Genomic DNA, 15377 nt, shown 5'->3' with positions numbered 1-15377 from the left:
AAATATCATATTCCATGTTGTCCTAGATCACGTCTCCAAATACTTCTAGCGATTCATTGAACAAAATGGTTTTCATTCTAGTACCCTGCAGTAGGATAGGAACCCATTAGGATAATAAGCCTGAGATGCCGCACTATTGCTCAATTTGATTTATTTTGTTTCTTTAAAAATATGAGTTTAGATAACCTTTCATGAGGATGTCATTGTAGGTTTTTTTTTTTTTTTTTTTTTTTTTTTTTTTTTGACGTTTAGCACATGTAACGGTTTATTGTACGAAAAAAAATCAACAAAGTAGCATTTGGTTTGGTCTCAATAACCCCTAAACGATAGGCTAAGTGTAAACGGGATTACAACTGCATAACATGTCCAACACTTAAGTATAAATGTGGTAGTTAGTTGTATATCTCTTCTTAAAACAGGGCAAATTTTTATAACAGAATTATACAGAACATTTTCTTTATTTTAGCATTAAATTTGGTTTGCTTCTTGTCCCAATGTGATGTACCCGTATTAATGTGTATATTTCACCATTGTTTGTTGGGATTGTAGGGTACGCCGTATAGTTCAAAGTTAATAATAGACAGTGTTAAGGTATATATAGTTCAGGTTACATGTTACTTCGTGTGTCGTGTTAGTTTATGGGAACTTTCCTTGCACGTTGCTACTTGATTTAGCGTTTGAAATGTCAGATATTTAAATGCATTCCATTGTGAGCAGATCTACTATTGTAAGAAAACCTATAAGTGAAAACAAAGTCGAGTGTTCCAAGAGTTACCTCTTCATCTTGGAATGTGATTATCTGGTGATCTGTTCCAGAATGCACACACTTTTTCTTGATGACCTTGGCTTTAATAGTGTAGGGACCAGTCGGCCCTGAAAGCTCTTTGATGTGTTTCCTTAAGGACCTCATTCTGAGCTGCAAAAGTAGGCAATATGTAAGGCAACTTAAGTATGATACAAAGTGTTTAAGACAATTGTAAATATGTATAAGGAGATGTATTGTTAGCTTTTATAATTATATTGCTCTAATTATTTAGATATGGACAGCATATTAGGTATGGATGGATCGCAAAGAAATTAAATTGGGTTTAATTATATATTGTGCTAAGCAAATCGTTACTAAGTGTCAATATAAACTCTCACACAATACCAGAGTATATGTGGCATACCTTGAATCAGGTGTAGTAAGGTACTGGCGATTGTAGGACGAATTGTATAAGTGATTTGTATGATGTTGTTTGTCCTGCAGGAGAATGTTTTACAAGTTTACAAGTTATATATATATATATATATATATAGGGTCGGGGTCAGGCGCGAACTAAAGTACGGTGCGAACCGTACGAACTAGCTTCAACCCATTTTTTTTTTTTTTTTTTTTTTTTTTTTTTTTTTTTTGGAGATACACTTTATTTCTTTACTAGATACACCTCTTATTCACATACATTTTATAACATATGTAGATACACTTTTTCCACCCTAAAATTCTAAATGCACTTTTACACTAATTTTTTTGGGAGTTTTAAGACTACTCCGAGATACATTTCATAGTATTTGCGGATACACTTTATATTATTAGCGGATACACTTTATGGAAATTGCAACAAGTTTTAACTCTAACTCTTGGATACGTTTTATATTTTTTGCGGATACATTTTATATTTTTGGCGGATACACATGACAATAAAGCTAGATACACATCTTTCAAAACCAGATACACATGTCATTGTCGGATACTTAATGCACATGATATAACTACTAGATACACATGTATCCCGCAGTAATACCATGTGTATCCGGCACGATATTATGTGTATCTAGGTGGTATTTTGCGTATCCACCGCCACCGCCGCTACCACTGCCCTACCACCGCCACAACACTAGCCTCCCTGGACAACTCCAATCCACCGCCACCACCACAGCAGCAACTACTAGCACTACATAAAAACACCAATGCCATTGTCAACCTTCAACCCACATAAACATCACGGATATGTTTGCTATAGGATCTGCAACTAGAAATTAGTATCTGGAAAAGGGATACCTTTTGCTTCTCAGAAGTTGAAGGTGCATTACTATCGGCCATCTTTACCTGCACAACCAGCAAATTTTACAGAGAATACATACAGTGATATATAGTACTCCAACATTATGCAGAAGAGAAATCAAACTCTTAACATTAGGCAAAAGACATTTCAAACATGCACAAAATCCCATCTTCTTGTTCGTCTTACAAACACACAATCATTTTTCCAATATAATACCATCATTTGTCCAATACCCACTAAAAAGTTCGACCTCGAACAACATAAAACACCATAAAACTAGCATTTATCAATCCATCAGCTGTTGATCTCGAAATCCCGAATATTTATTATAGAATACCCAATATTCCATTTATTATCTCAAAAAACTTAATCAGCTCAAACCCACCTTCCTTATTCCATTATCCCAGCTTCTTAACATCAAAATCGGATCTTTTTAACTATTACTCACCTCCATAGTCAAACACTCAATCCGTGAAACCTGCCGCGCACCACCACCGTCATAGCCGCCTCAGATCCACCACCTCTGACACTCAGTGCGCCATTTCTGACCGGGGATAACATAATCTTGTTCGAAATACTCCGACGAGAACCCCGACCTACTTGATTTTTTGAAAATAGTCTTTATTTGTTAATATTATCTAATTTGACATCCAGATCTAATAAAATGAAGTTAAATTTCAAAAGCTTTACTACGCCGACGAAGTTGCTCGGAATTATAGAGGTGGAAAATGGTCTTCATCGACGGCCTAGTCTCATCGCCGACAAATTGATGGGTCAAATACCCGAACTCCGGTGACTCAGGCAGAAAATAGACTCGTCGGCAGGGCAAGATAACATCTGACAGTGAAGGTTTTCAGTACTCCGGTGCCGGCATTAGTTGACGGCGACTTGGCTTGCCTGAGTTCCGGTGGTCGTCGGCGGAGTAGGTTGAGTGGGGGAGGAGGAGATAAATTGGGAGGGGTGATTAGAAATTGAAGGCATGTGAAATGGCAGTGAGGAGAATAAGTGTGGTCCGTTGAGTTTTATATATATATATATGTATATATATATATATATATATATATATATATATATATATATATATATATAAAATAAACCTCAAAAAAAAAAAACATTTGGCACACTCTCTATAATGCCTCTTGACAGTATAGTCTAAAATAGGATTGGGTAAATCTTGGGAAATCTTACTAAGATATTGGATGTTGAATAACATAGGATGTAGGTAGGTATGGATTATAAGGTCTAATCAAGTTTTTTTGCAACTGTTATTAGTAGTCTCACCTTTATGAGCATTGCACATTTTTTGCTTATTTTAGGGGTCTCTGTTGGAAAGTCACTACATGTAGTTAGGTTGGAACAGGGCGGTTAGGTGTAGGTTGGATTGGAATGTCATGGTTTGGTTGTGTGGTTAGTCTGACTTTTATGTGGTAGTCAATTATGTATTTGATTGGCCGACCTAGTCTTTCTAATAACACATGGGGGCGGTTCGTGACTCATCTGCGTACGCATGGATGCAGACCATAGTGCCTGTACTCTAATGCAGTTTGGTGTTGTTTAAGTGTCTGCAACATACAAGAAAGCACAAGCTTAGCTTGAAGAGCAATTACTAAAATGATTAGGAAGTGCTGAATGTACTTAAAGTTTCAGGCTTTTCCCGTACATAATTCCGACTTTTCCTTGATTACAATATTCTTAATAGAACGCAAAAGATCATAATCATTTGTTTTTGTTACTTTTTTCCTTAATCCAAAAGCAGCCAGACGGTGCTTTTGAATGGAACACATGGCTGATATTGCAAAACTGTTCCCAAAATACTGGAGACGCCCTATAGCCGTTATTTTACATCATGTATCAGATATGGTTAGGAGGTGCGACACCCAGGTTGCTTGTTCAGGGAAAGTAAGGACGTATAATATATACATCTATGCTGTTTACGAACAGCGGTTGGTTTATCAGGTTTGGTGTTACTGGCCTGCAGACAAGCTGGTAGTCGCCTTCTTTTTCTTTGAAGGCGACCCTATCTGCTTTGTAGTGGCTCGCTTTGGAGTTCCCTGAGCAGGGGTTTCTGGGGTGTTGGCAACTTGTTTTCCAGCTTTGGGCGTCTGTAGTAGTGGTGTGGTAGGCGCAGTAGTAACCGCCGGGGAGATTGGGTTGGAAGCCTGGCGTGCAGGCGTGGCATCTGCCTGGGTTGTTGCAGAAATAACAGTTTGGTCGAGTTCCATTGTCTTGCTAGTAAGCGCCTGAATGGCTTCAGGTGCGGTAGGTGCAGTGATTGAGACAGGTAGCTTCCGAAGTGGTGGATAATAGGAGCTTACTGCAACTTCAACCAGCGTGAGATTGCTGGGTTGCTTTGCTGCATCTCCAAAATCTAAATGCCTAGCTACTTGCGTAGCTTGTTTAGTAACATCACCAACAATGTTATGTCCACTGTTATCTGCCTGGGGCAATGTAGTAATGGGTGCAGCGCGGTCTGGCTCAATAACGATCTAGCGTAGGGCCCACTGTAGAATATTGTTTCTTGATAGAGCTGTTTTGGGGGACACTTCAATTTTGAATGGCACATTTTTTAAGGAAGCCCTAATGTTTTCAAACGCCGTCTTATCTCCCTGTAAGTAATAACAATTTTATAGTGTGGTACATTTTGTAATAAGGGTGAGTGGGTGGGGAAGTGGGGGATATCATTTTTCCGAGACAAATCGTTTCTTAATTACGCCACAACCGGATAGCAAAGGCATATCGGCAGTACACTAGCAATCTGTGCATTGGCAATGTGTTATAACAGAATCAGATAAAACAGATGCGTAATAGAATGTCAAGACTAATATGCTCAAGTTGGGGTAGATCATATACCGAGTGTTTCATGTGGAATATATCTGACGCTGGCATTTTGAACAGCTTGGCGGTGTCCTCCGTAAATGCTGTAATTTCCAACTGGTCAGTGCCGTCAGAAATTTCACAATTGAAGGTGATCCTGCATCTTAGTATGAGCATTAAATTAGGGTTGATCAAGAATTACGGTACTCGCTTCTTCGATATTAATAAAAGGGGATAACTTACCTTGGTTCGGCCACTACTCCGTCTTTGGTACATGTCTCACATTTGAAGCTCTCTTCTGCTGCGTAATCCGTACGTTTGCCGCAATGAGAACAACCTAAATATGCATTAATCTTCTGGAATTCTGGGGCAGGTACGGTGACGTCCAGATAGTACCTCTCGTCCTAAAGTGTTTGTTTTGCCTGTTCACATTCAATATTAGCGAGAGGACACGAACACAGACAAACACTTTATGATGTGTTTAGCAGCTAGCACCTAAACAATAAGGCTCAGTGTAACAACCGAGAATTTCCCATTTTGAGATATAAAATTTATTCAACCGTTTAATTAATTTATTTTATATTTTTAAATTATTTAATTTAATTAATTCATTTTTAAGCACGAATTTTATAAAAAGAATATTCTAAAACTTAATTTATATAAAATTCGTATCTTAGTGAGACAATAATAATAGTGACAGTAATAATATTAGTTTCCGTCTTAAGTTAATATAGACTCGAGACATTATTCCGTCTAGCTATAGACCGTCACATTTCCACTTGTGAGACTAATCTTTTTTCGACCTATCCTATATCGACAACACACTCACCTACCCTCTTACACTCTACTTTTAAATATCTCTTATATATTATTACTATTATTATTATTATATATTATTACTATTATATTATTATAATTAGATATGATTATTGTAATTGTTTTTACCCGCAAACCCCACCCTTCCTCTTTCTTCTTTCCTTCCTTTTTCGAGCAACACCTGCAACAACAACAGAAAACAAAACAAAGATACAAACAGAACTACAAGCCATTTTTCCGTCACCTTCAAGCTTAGATCCCGGCCACATTTCTCAACCAAAGTTTGTAATTCTTGCACCATTCTCATCCTTACTTCCTCCTTCATCTTTCAAGGTATTAAAGTCTCGTTTTTGTGACGGTCTCGTTTTTCGCCGTCTTATAAAAGTTTCAATTTTTGCCTCAATCCTTTCTTTTCTTGTTCCTTGATAAAGGTTTCGAAGACCCGGTGGAAGACTCAAGCTTTGGGGACCGTTTATTCGAAGAATAAGGAGTGTTTAAGGTAACGGTGATAGGTTACTCGACAAATGTCAAAATTCCGTCTTGTTGAATCGTTTTATGCGCTCTTATTCAATAAAGTTTGGTTCTTTATCTTTCCTTTCTTTAATGGTAGTTTTCGCCTCAGTGTGGTGTTGAAGCGGGACTGTTTTGACCCGTTTGAGTACCGCTTGTGCTCTGTTTTGTTACAGCAACTAGTGCCGCTCAGTCCTATGCTTTTGGAGTTGATTTCATGTAGCCTTCCGGGACCGTTTTGGGCTTGCTTATTATATGTGAATTTCCGTCTTTTCATGCTTGAAAATCTTTCTTGAGTTCGACTCAAATTGGCTGTCCTTTGTTGTTGGAAAATCCGTTGTGCAGGCTGTCTCGATGGAGCCGTGTTTGGCACGGTTCCATGTAGTTAGTGGACTGTCGTTGGCTCGGTTTTGGTGGCTGTTTGGGTTCAGTTTTGGGGCGGGTTTTCTGGGCAGGTTTTGAGACGGGTACTTGTCGAGACTTGGAGACGGGTTGTATGCGTTTTAGGATTTGTTTTGAGTTGCTTTGTGCAGGTGGTCCGTATAAGGCTATTTTTGGGAATGTTTTCGAGTCTGTTTTGAGACGGATAGATGGGTGCTTTTCGGGTCTGTTCTGGAGTGTTTTCGGACGGGAATGAGACGTGAGTTAGTGCCGTATCGGGACTGTTTTAAGACAGAAAACGTGGTGTTCTTAGACGCTATACACGGGCTGTTTTAGTGGGTACTTGACGGTTAAATTATATGGTAATTGACTTGTCGATATTATATCTGCGGTTGCTTGAATATGTACTAAGTGAATGTTAGCTATGTGTAGATTTGTTCAATTTGGTTTTATTATCCAATTATTATTATTATTAGTAGTATTATCAATAATATGTTAATCGTCACATTGTTTATCCGAGAGATGAGTTAACTTAGGGGATTTTGGTGAGTTGATACGTACAAATCATTTGGGTTATTAGTGGAAGTTGGGCTGTTTACATGATTTGCGTTACTCGAATGGATTTGAAGAGGTTTTGAGTTGTGATACTAAGTTCAGAATGATAAGAGTGCTCCATTGTTCATACATTGATTATTATTTAACGTTAATACAGAGATTTATTACCTAAGGTATCGATTGTTAACTTGCAAGTATGATCAAGAACTCGCCTTGTGGTTTACATGTGTTGCTATTTTGGGGTCGTCATATTTATTTATTTGGGCACGTCATATTCATTTAATTGGACTTGTGTTTCTTGTTTTCCTCCTTGTTTGCCTTAGTAATTTTATAAAGCATTAGTTGGGCTCACTTTGTCTTATTTGTTGGACTTACATGATTAAATGATTTGGGCCAACCTTATGCTTAGTAGTAGGCTCATGAAGGAGTTACTTGTTTGGATTTTCATTTTTATCCGTAAATTTTATATAACGTTAATTATTCATTACCGCTCGTTATATTTTATTTGAATGACATGTTTCCATTTTAATATGAGTCCAATGTAAATATCCATGCCTTGTGTGTAGTAAATGGTTTATCTTACAATTGAGTCACTTATAATTGAATGCTTGTTTTGTTTATTATAAATGGTTCATTTCCGTCTGTTTGCATTTTTATTCAAGTGAGAAGTATTGAATAAATGGGTTACTTATTCATATTCATGATTATGATTTGGCATGAAATGTCTCACTTGGATTATCATCAGTTCATTACATGTAGTAGTCTCTTTCCAAGTTGATTCGTATCGCTTGGTCGAGTCGTATTCTTGATAATGCCTTTATGCTATACCGTATTGCTTGATTTATCTTTACGCCTCTTTCGGACTGTCCTGCCGATTGTGGGTTTAGATCAGATTTTCCGCCTCTTTCGGACTGTCCTGCCGATTGTGGGTTCTCGATTTCCGATCTGTCTTCTAGTCTTGGATGCGGACTGTTCTGCCGCATGTCGAATCGGGAACTCATCTTCCCGAGAGTCCGCGATTTAAACTAGGACTGAGTCTTGGGAGTACCATTATCGTCCTACCAGGGGAATTATATATTTATATATGAGTAGTAAAGGTCTTGCCTGGTTATAGATATTGGTATTTGTCTTTCTTGTGTTGTTTGTCTTGGTCCTATCGGGTACTAGGGGTGAGCTATAAGCCCTCTAGTTGCGATATGATCGTCGGGATTGATGTTTCCATCCGTTCTTATGGTGAGATGCAAGCCATAAGTATGAATGTGACATTAGTAGCCACGTCCCGTACAATGTTTGCTAACTGGTTTTCCAAATAATGGCTATGGTTTCTGTTCTTGTAATTTATATTGGTTGATCCCTTACTTAACTGTTCACATGATTCAGATTCTAATCTCATATCTATGTGGTAATTCCTTGAAATGCGTGCTTTTATACAAATGACCGTATTCTTGTCTCTCATATTATTTAACTTTCTCACATGAATAGTTTAATCTTGATCATGCTAATGTTGACCTATCTTGTCCTATCTCATCTGATTGCCTTGTTTAGATATAAACTTGATATTCATGTCTTTCGTAAGTATCTTATATGACTTACCTGTTTTAGTTCTTTGTTATGTTCATTTTGACATTTTGTGGCTGGGAGAACCTTGAGTCACTCCCCACTGACTGTGGCGTTCATGTTTACATGAATGACAGGTATTAGTTGGTGCATCTATGGGGTGAAGACTTGTGTGAGCTAGCGAGCACTTTGGCCTTGTAGTCGGTTTATTAGGATTGCTTAGACTTGTGTGAGCTAGTTGATTTCCTATAACCTTTCGGGACCGTTTTGGGCTTGCTTATTATATGTGAATTTCCGTCTTTTCATGCTTGAAAATCTTTCTTGAGTTCGACTCAAATTGGCTGTCCTTTGTTGTTGGAAAATCCGTTGTGCAGGCTGTCTCGATGGAGCCGTGTTTGGCACGGTTCCATGTAGTTAGTGGACTGTCGTTGGCTCGGTTTTGGTGGTTGTTTGGGTTCAGTTTTGGGGCAGGTTTTCTGGGCAGGTTTTGAGACGGGTACTTGTCGAGACTTGGAGACGGGTTGTATGCGTTTTAGGATTTGTTTTGATTTGCTTTGTGCAGGTGGTCCGTATAAGGCTATTTTTGGGAATGTTTTCGAGTCTGTTTTGAGACGGATAGATGGGTGCTTTTCGGGCCTGTTCTGGAGTGTTTTGGGACGGGAATGAGACGTGAGTTAGTGCCGTATCGGGTGATACCGTCGTAGAGTACCAAAGATAAATTTATATTTCCAAACTACTACTATAGCTAGTGGTAGTCAGGGTCGAACCACAGAGAGGCGATGTAATTTATAGTTGTCTATTTTAATCTAAAGTAACAATTGTGAGGGGGATTTGTTTTGAATTGATCTATGACTAAAGGCAATAAATGAAAAGTAAATTAAGCTAATAGATGAAATCAAATATTAAAAAGGGTGCTAAGATGGTCGGTTCACTATAGATTCGGCGGCAGTATCCTAGGTAAGTCTGAAATAATCACGTGAGACGGGAAAATAAGAAGTCCTCTCGGTCCATTCTTAACAAGTAGCATCTTTCGACCTCGCTACGGGTCCCTAATATCACCAATGCTAACTTTCGTCCTGAAAAGTGATTTAAAAGTCAAAATTAACTTATCTCTCGATCTTATTAATTTAGTCGTCTTAATTAGGTAGTCTATTTTCCTCCCCTATCTTTCGATCTCTGACTGGGTCGGTCAATTCCTAAGCATTCAACTAGTCGCGTGCACTCGATTCGTCAAATATCGCAATTAAATTAATTAAAACGAAGTTAATATCACGGGAGCCGGTCGTTCGACCAGGGTAGGCGGTCGATCGACCGTAGCGCGACTCAAACCTACGAATTCTAATGCCGCCTACACTATAGATCCCCTACAACTTAACACATGGGGTTTAGCTAATCATGATTACGATAATAACAGCAATAAACTTAACCAATAAAGATACTGAATTCATGGTTAAATTAATTAAAAGAACAATTAACATAAAACAATAATTGGCTTTGGGAATTCTAACCTAACAATTTTATACTACGAATGAATTAAAGCAGCGAGTATTAAACGAAGGAACAGAAAGTACCGTAGGGAGAATTGAAGAGGAAAGATCAAAACCGAATGCAAAAAGAAGTAAACTTTATTGACGGAAATAATCTAAACTAATGACTATCGAATTGTATGTTAAGAACTTGATGATAAAAACTGGATGATTATTCTGAAAACTAAGGTTACGTTATATAGGAATATTACGTAACTCTTATTCCTAAACCTAATTACAATGGGCTTCGGAATTCTCGTTCTATTAACTTGCGTTAGAATTAACGGTTTGGTCGATCGACCACTGTGATCGGTCGATCGACTGGACTACACTATACAGTAGCTTCTGGAACTCGTGCTCTGGTCGATCGACCATAGGCAGCAGTCGATCGACCACTGTAGCTGGTAAACGCTTCTAAATTCTTCATAAATTTGTCTTGTAGGCCTCGAAATGCGCACCAAGTTCATTTCTTGAGTAAATACTTCATGTCAAATGCAATGCTAGGTACTCGGGGACGGATTTAGCTTAATTTCTGCTCATTTCCGCATAAATCTGCAATATTACATGAAAATACGAAAGTAGACGAAAATAGGGAAAATGGTAGCTAAAACTACACAAATGAGCTCTGAAATGCGTGTAAAATGGGGCGTAAAACATCATATAAAAGACACGCATCAAACTTCCCCAAACCAAACCCTTGCTTGTTCCCAAGCAAGAACAAGACTCGATCCGAAAACCTAATGGAATGAGTTCAATCTCAGAGCGAAATGCAACTATAAAGCCTAAACCAATTTAATGCTAAAAATCAACAATCAATTAGCAATATGAATCATGCAAACGAGTTATGTAGTCGTTAAAAACTGCTGAGTCGTCAACTATAGAGACTTATCATCATGGACTCTCACGGGTCGCTCGTATCACACATAAGCACAGGTGAGTATATGTAAAGATAGAAAGAAGTAAATGTAAAGACTCTCACCTAACTACGACCTATAAAAACATGCCTGCAATCTAATATGAAAATAATCTCTACAACCGTACATATGCATTCCAACCAAATAAATGACCATGACACATGCCGAGGTAAATATGGATACGTGAGGTATGGGCAGGAAGAGGCTAAAGTAAATTTGGATAAAAACAGAGTTAAAAGCCAAGCTAGTAACTAAGGGAACCAAATTAATAACAACATCCCAACTTCTTGCTCAAGATTTCAATCGACACGGTGCTAATAGTAAGCACAAATCTCACAATCTCCATAATTAGTCAACTCCCCATAAGATACAAATACAGCATGGGAGCAAAAATCGCCATTTAACAGACTTTAAATTATGCAATTTTGATTTCTTTCTCTTCTCGGGCTTCAGTCGATCGACCAATGAGCCCAGTCGACCGACCATAAATCGAACTTGTTTTTTTTTTCTTTTTTTTTTCTCTTTTTTTTTTTCAAGTCCATTTTTTCTTTCTTTCCTTTCTCATCTTCCCAACATCATCTCCAAATGAGCATTAGCTACCAAAAACAAAGTAACAATCCCAAGAACACAAACTACTAGCTTGACAAGGGCAGGCTAAGTGTAGGATGTAGTTAACGGGACAAAAGGCTATTTTTGGCAGTGTGGGGCTTATGGGCAAAATGAACAAGGGGGTGACCTCTTCCACATATGTCAACAAACCACAAACCGAATGCATACAGGTATTAAGCAGATTAAGTTCATATTTATGCAAATTTATGGAACATGTCTTACAAGAAGTAACTACTCACATCCTAGATGAACTGGTCATAAATGACACAAGTTATAAGCTCTAAACCTCAGAAAATGATGTAGTTTGCCAAAATTCTAACTCAAGTCTCAAGATTCAGCGAATAAATTAACGAAAACTCGTAGATATGCATATGTGATTCTACTAAGAACATGTTAATTGAGCACGGCTTAGGCATAAACAGATGCAAATGCAATGTCATCATTGAAATACTATCGTTCCGACTCGACCTATATGCTAAAATAAACGTGCAATATTTTGAATTTTTTTGAAATTTTTCAATTTTTTTTTGAATTTTTTTGAATTTTTTTGAATTTTGTATTTTCTGTATATATGGAGAAATTAAATAACAATGCAAACAGAATAATTAAACGTGAATGCAAAAACATATGAATGCTATGCAAAACCCTTCCCCAAACCAAATCACACAATGTCCTCATTGTGCAAAATCATATAATGAAATAAAAGGGAAATGGGAATTTGCGATAAATTAAATAAATAAGACATGAAAAGGACTCGGAAACTCACAAGACTTTAAGCGCAGCAAAAGGAAACCTCCCCAAACCAGCGTGAGCTAGGAGGTTTCAGTAGCCAGCAGTGCTACCAAAAAGTACCTGAAAAGACAGATAAGTACCGCGCGTAATTCCGAGAAAACAATTTATTAAACGCAAAATTATGTGTAAAATAAAGAAACGGAAGAAAACATAAATGAGTCGGAGAATAAAGTGGAGAAAAGAATCCCTCCACTCCGCAAATCGACCAAACACAGCAGGGGAATGATCGAAAACAGGTACAGCAGCGCTGGGCGGTCGATCGACCACATCACCCATTCGATCGACCAGAGTGAACAGGAACAGAAGCTCCTGGAATGCGCAGCTCAGTCAATCGACCATAGGAGGCAGTCGATCGACGGAAAAACCTGCTGTAAGTTCTGATTTTCTTTGAATTAGCTCAATAAATTGAGCCAACATGGTCTATAAACCTGCAAATACACATAATAACGCGCCCAAAATTGCGCAAAACCCAAAGTAACAGACTAAAGTATTTAAAATCCTAAGCAAACTTATTAAAATGCGAAGTCTCGCGCACACGAAAAACGATAAATAGTCTTAAAATGCAATAAAATGTTCTGTAAAATCTTAATCAACTAATAGTTGATCAAGAATGGCCACGGAATGGCCCACTTGCTCGGCTCCTGGCTATAAGAGGTAGCCTCTACAGTGCTCATCTCCTCAGCTGCACTCCTATCAACTTCAACATCCGCAGAACTCAACGGATCAACAACTTCAACATCTTCCCAGTCAATGACCTCATCTGGCTCATCAAAATCCAAATAGGACTCCGTCACCTTGACTGGCTCCTCATCAGGCTCCTCATCTGTGCCATAGCTAAGACATCCTAGACCGCCTCTTTGAACGATTGGCTCCTTCACGGCTGGAGCAACATGCGGCTCTTCCTTCCCCAAACCAGCTCCTGCAATATCCAAAACAGAAGAATCTTCCTCCAAGTTGCTCCCAATCTGGGGCGGAGGTGTTACAACAGGAATAGGCGTAGAGGCAGGCATGTCAGAAAGCACAAAATAAGATTTCTTTTCAGAAATCACATTACAAGTTACTGGCCACATGGGGTCTTTCTTCTTAGCTGTCTGGGCAAAGACAATGGAATGTTTCCCTACCTTAAAGGTCAATGTCCCTGAGCCAACATCTATAACTGCACCAGCAGTGTGCAGAAATGGTCTACCCAGAATGATAGGAATGTGAGCATCCTCGGGCATATCTAACACAACGAAGTCAACTGGGAAAAAGAACTTCCCTATTTGCACAGGAATGTCCTCTAAGACTCCTACAGGCTGGACCGCGGAACGATCAGCCATCTGTACTGTCATGTTGGTGACTGCAAACCTAGTCAATTTCAACTTCCTAGCAAGACTCAAAGGCATTACACTAATACTGGCTCCTAGGTCACATAATGCCTTCTCAATAGAAAAGGTGCCAATATTACATGGGACTGAAAAACTACCTGGGTCTTCTAGCTTATGAGGTGCAGTATGGGTCAAATAGGAACATGACCCCTCAGTTAGTGCGACAGATTGCACAGTACCAAGTGACTTCTTTTTAGACAAAAGTTGCTTCATAAATTTCATGTAAACAGGCACTTGATTGACTAATTCAAGAAAAGGAACTTGTGCATTTAAGCTACGAATAACATTTTCAAATTTGTTAAACGTTACCAGTTCCTTTGTCGGCACTAATATCTCCGGATACGGGGCTGTAAGAAGTAACTTAGCCCTCTCCTCTAAATCTCTCATGCCGGCATCAGTGGATTTAGGCTGAAAATCCACTACCTTGTCTTTGTTATAGCTCGAACCTTCTTCAGACCGTCTCAATAATGAGCCATTAATCGTCATAGGGTCATACTTTGGAGCCGGAATTGACCCATCAGCATTTGGGTCTTGCCTCAATAATTTCGGAGTCGTCGTACCCCGAAATAAGTGGTCCCTCAAGTTATCTGGCATTGGAGGACGGAAAGGTTCATGATCAGCAGCGCTGTCAGTCGATCGACCGGGTATATCAGTCGATCGACTGATATACCTGGTAAACGTCTTCTTCTTGCCACTGTTCGCTACTGCCTTTTTCTTACTTGGTTCCGCCTCATCTTTTCCAGTAGCTTCCTCAACCATAGCGGGCCCATCAAGGGTAGACCCACTCCTCAATGTGATAGCATTTAGGGTCTTCGTTTGATCCGGCTGGGATCGTAATTGCCCCGGAGCTCGAGTTGCACTTTTGCTCGCCAATTGGGCAATTTGACTCTCCAACATTTTCATCCCGGCCTCTCTAGCTTGAGACTCCTTTAGCAACAAATTTTTCAACTCGGCAAAATCGGAGCCATGGGACTGCTGCTGCTGCTGCGGAACATACGGAGGCTTTTGGTACGGCTGCTGCTGCTTATGAGGGGGCACATAATTCTGCTGCTACTGCTGCTACTGTGGACCCGGATTAAGGACATTCTGGTTGGTCCACCTCAAATTGGGGTGGACATTAGAGTGATCAGGATATGTACCAGTCTGCCTATAATGTTGAAAGGCAGCACATACTTCAGTCGAACTAGGACAAAAATCCGAAACATGTCCCTCAGCTCCACACCTCTTGCATATAAAGGGACCGTCTGAAACAACATTAACTTTATAAATCCCTCCTTTTTAGGATCCCCCAAAATCTATCTTGTCAAACCTCGCAGTAAGGGCTTCTATTGCAGCTACAGTAGGAGATTCAGCCGATCTTCTCTGATTTCCTCTAGAATTCCCATGCTCAACTTTATGGGTGGCTATGTCATCAATGATTTTCCAGCCCTTTGTCTCACCACTATTTTCTTGAAATCTCCCATTGGCTGCAGCATCTAGGATGGCTCTTTG

The 15377-nt window shown here is 39.1% G+C and overlaps 1 long non-coding RNA gene across 1 annotated transcript; it reads right to left on the bottom strand.

Annotated features, from left to right (window-relative positions):
* Positions 1–1585: 1585 nt before the first annotated feature.
* LOC141602702 (uncharacterized) lies at positions 1586–3047 on the bottom strand. Its single transcript, XR_012524621.1, has 2 exons — positions 2494–3047; positions 1586–2089 (listed from the first exon to the last, which is right to left on the bottom strand). It is a non-coding gene; the product is annotated as an uncharacterized LOC141602702 (long non-coding RNA).
* Positions 3048–15377: the final 12330 nt, after the last annotated feature.

Source organism: Silene latifolia, chromosome 9 (genome assembly GCF_048544455.1).
Source record: "Silene latifolia isolate original U9 population chromosome 9, ASM4854445v1, whole genome shotgun sequence".
In the NCBI taxonomy this organism is placed as follows: domain Eukaryota; kingdom Viridiplantae; phylum Streptophyta; class Magnoliopsida; order Caryophyllales; family Caryophyllaceae; genus Silene; species Silene latifolia.
This window is presented reverse-complemented; position numbering and strand designations above follow the sequence as displayed.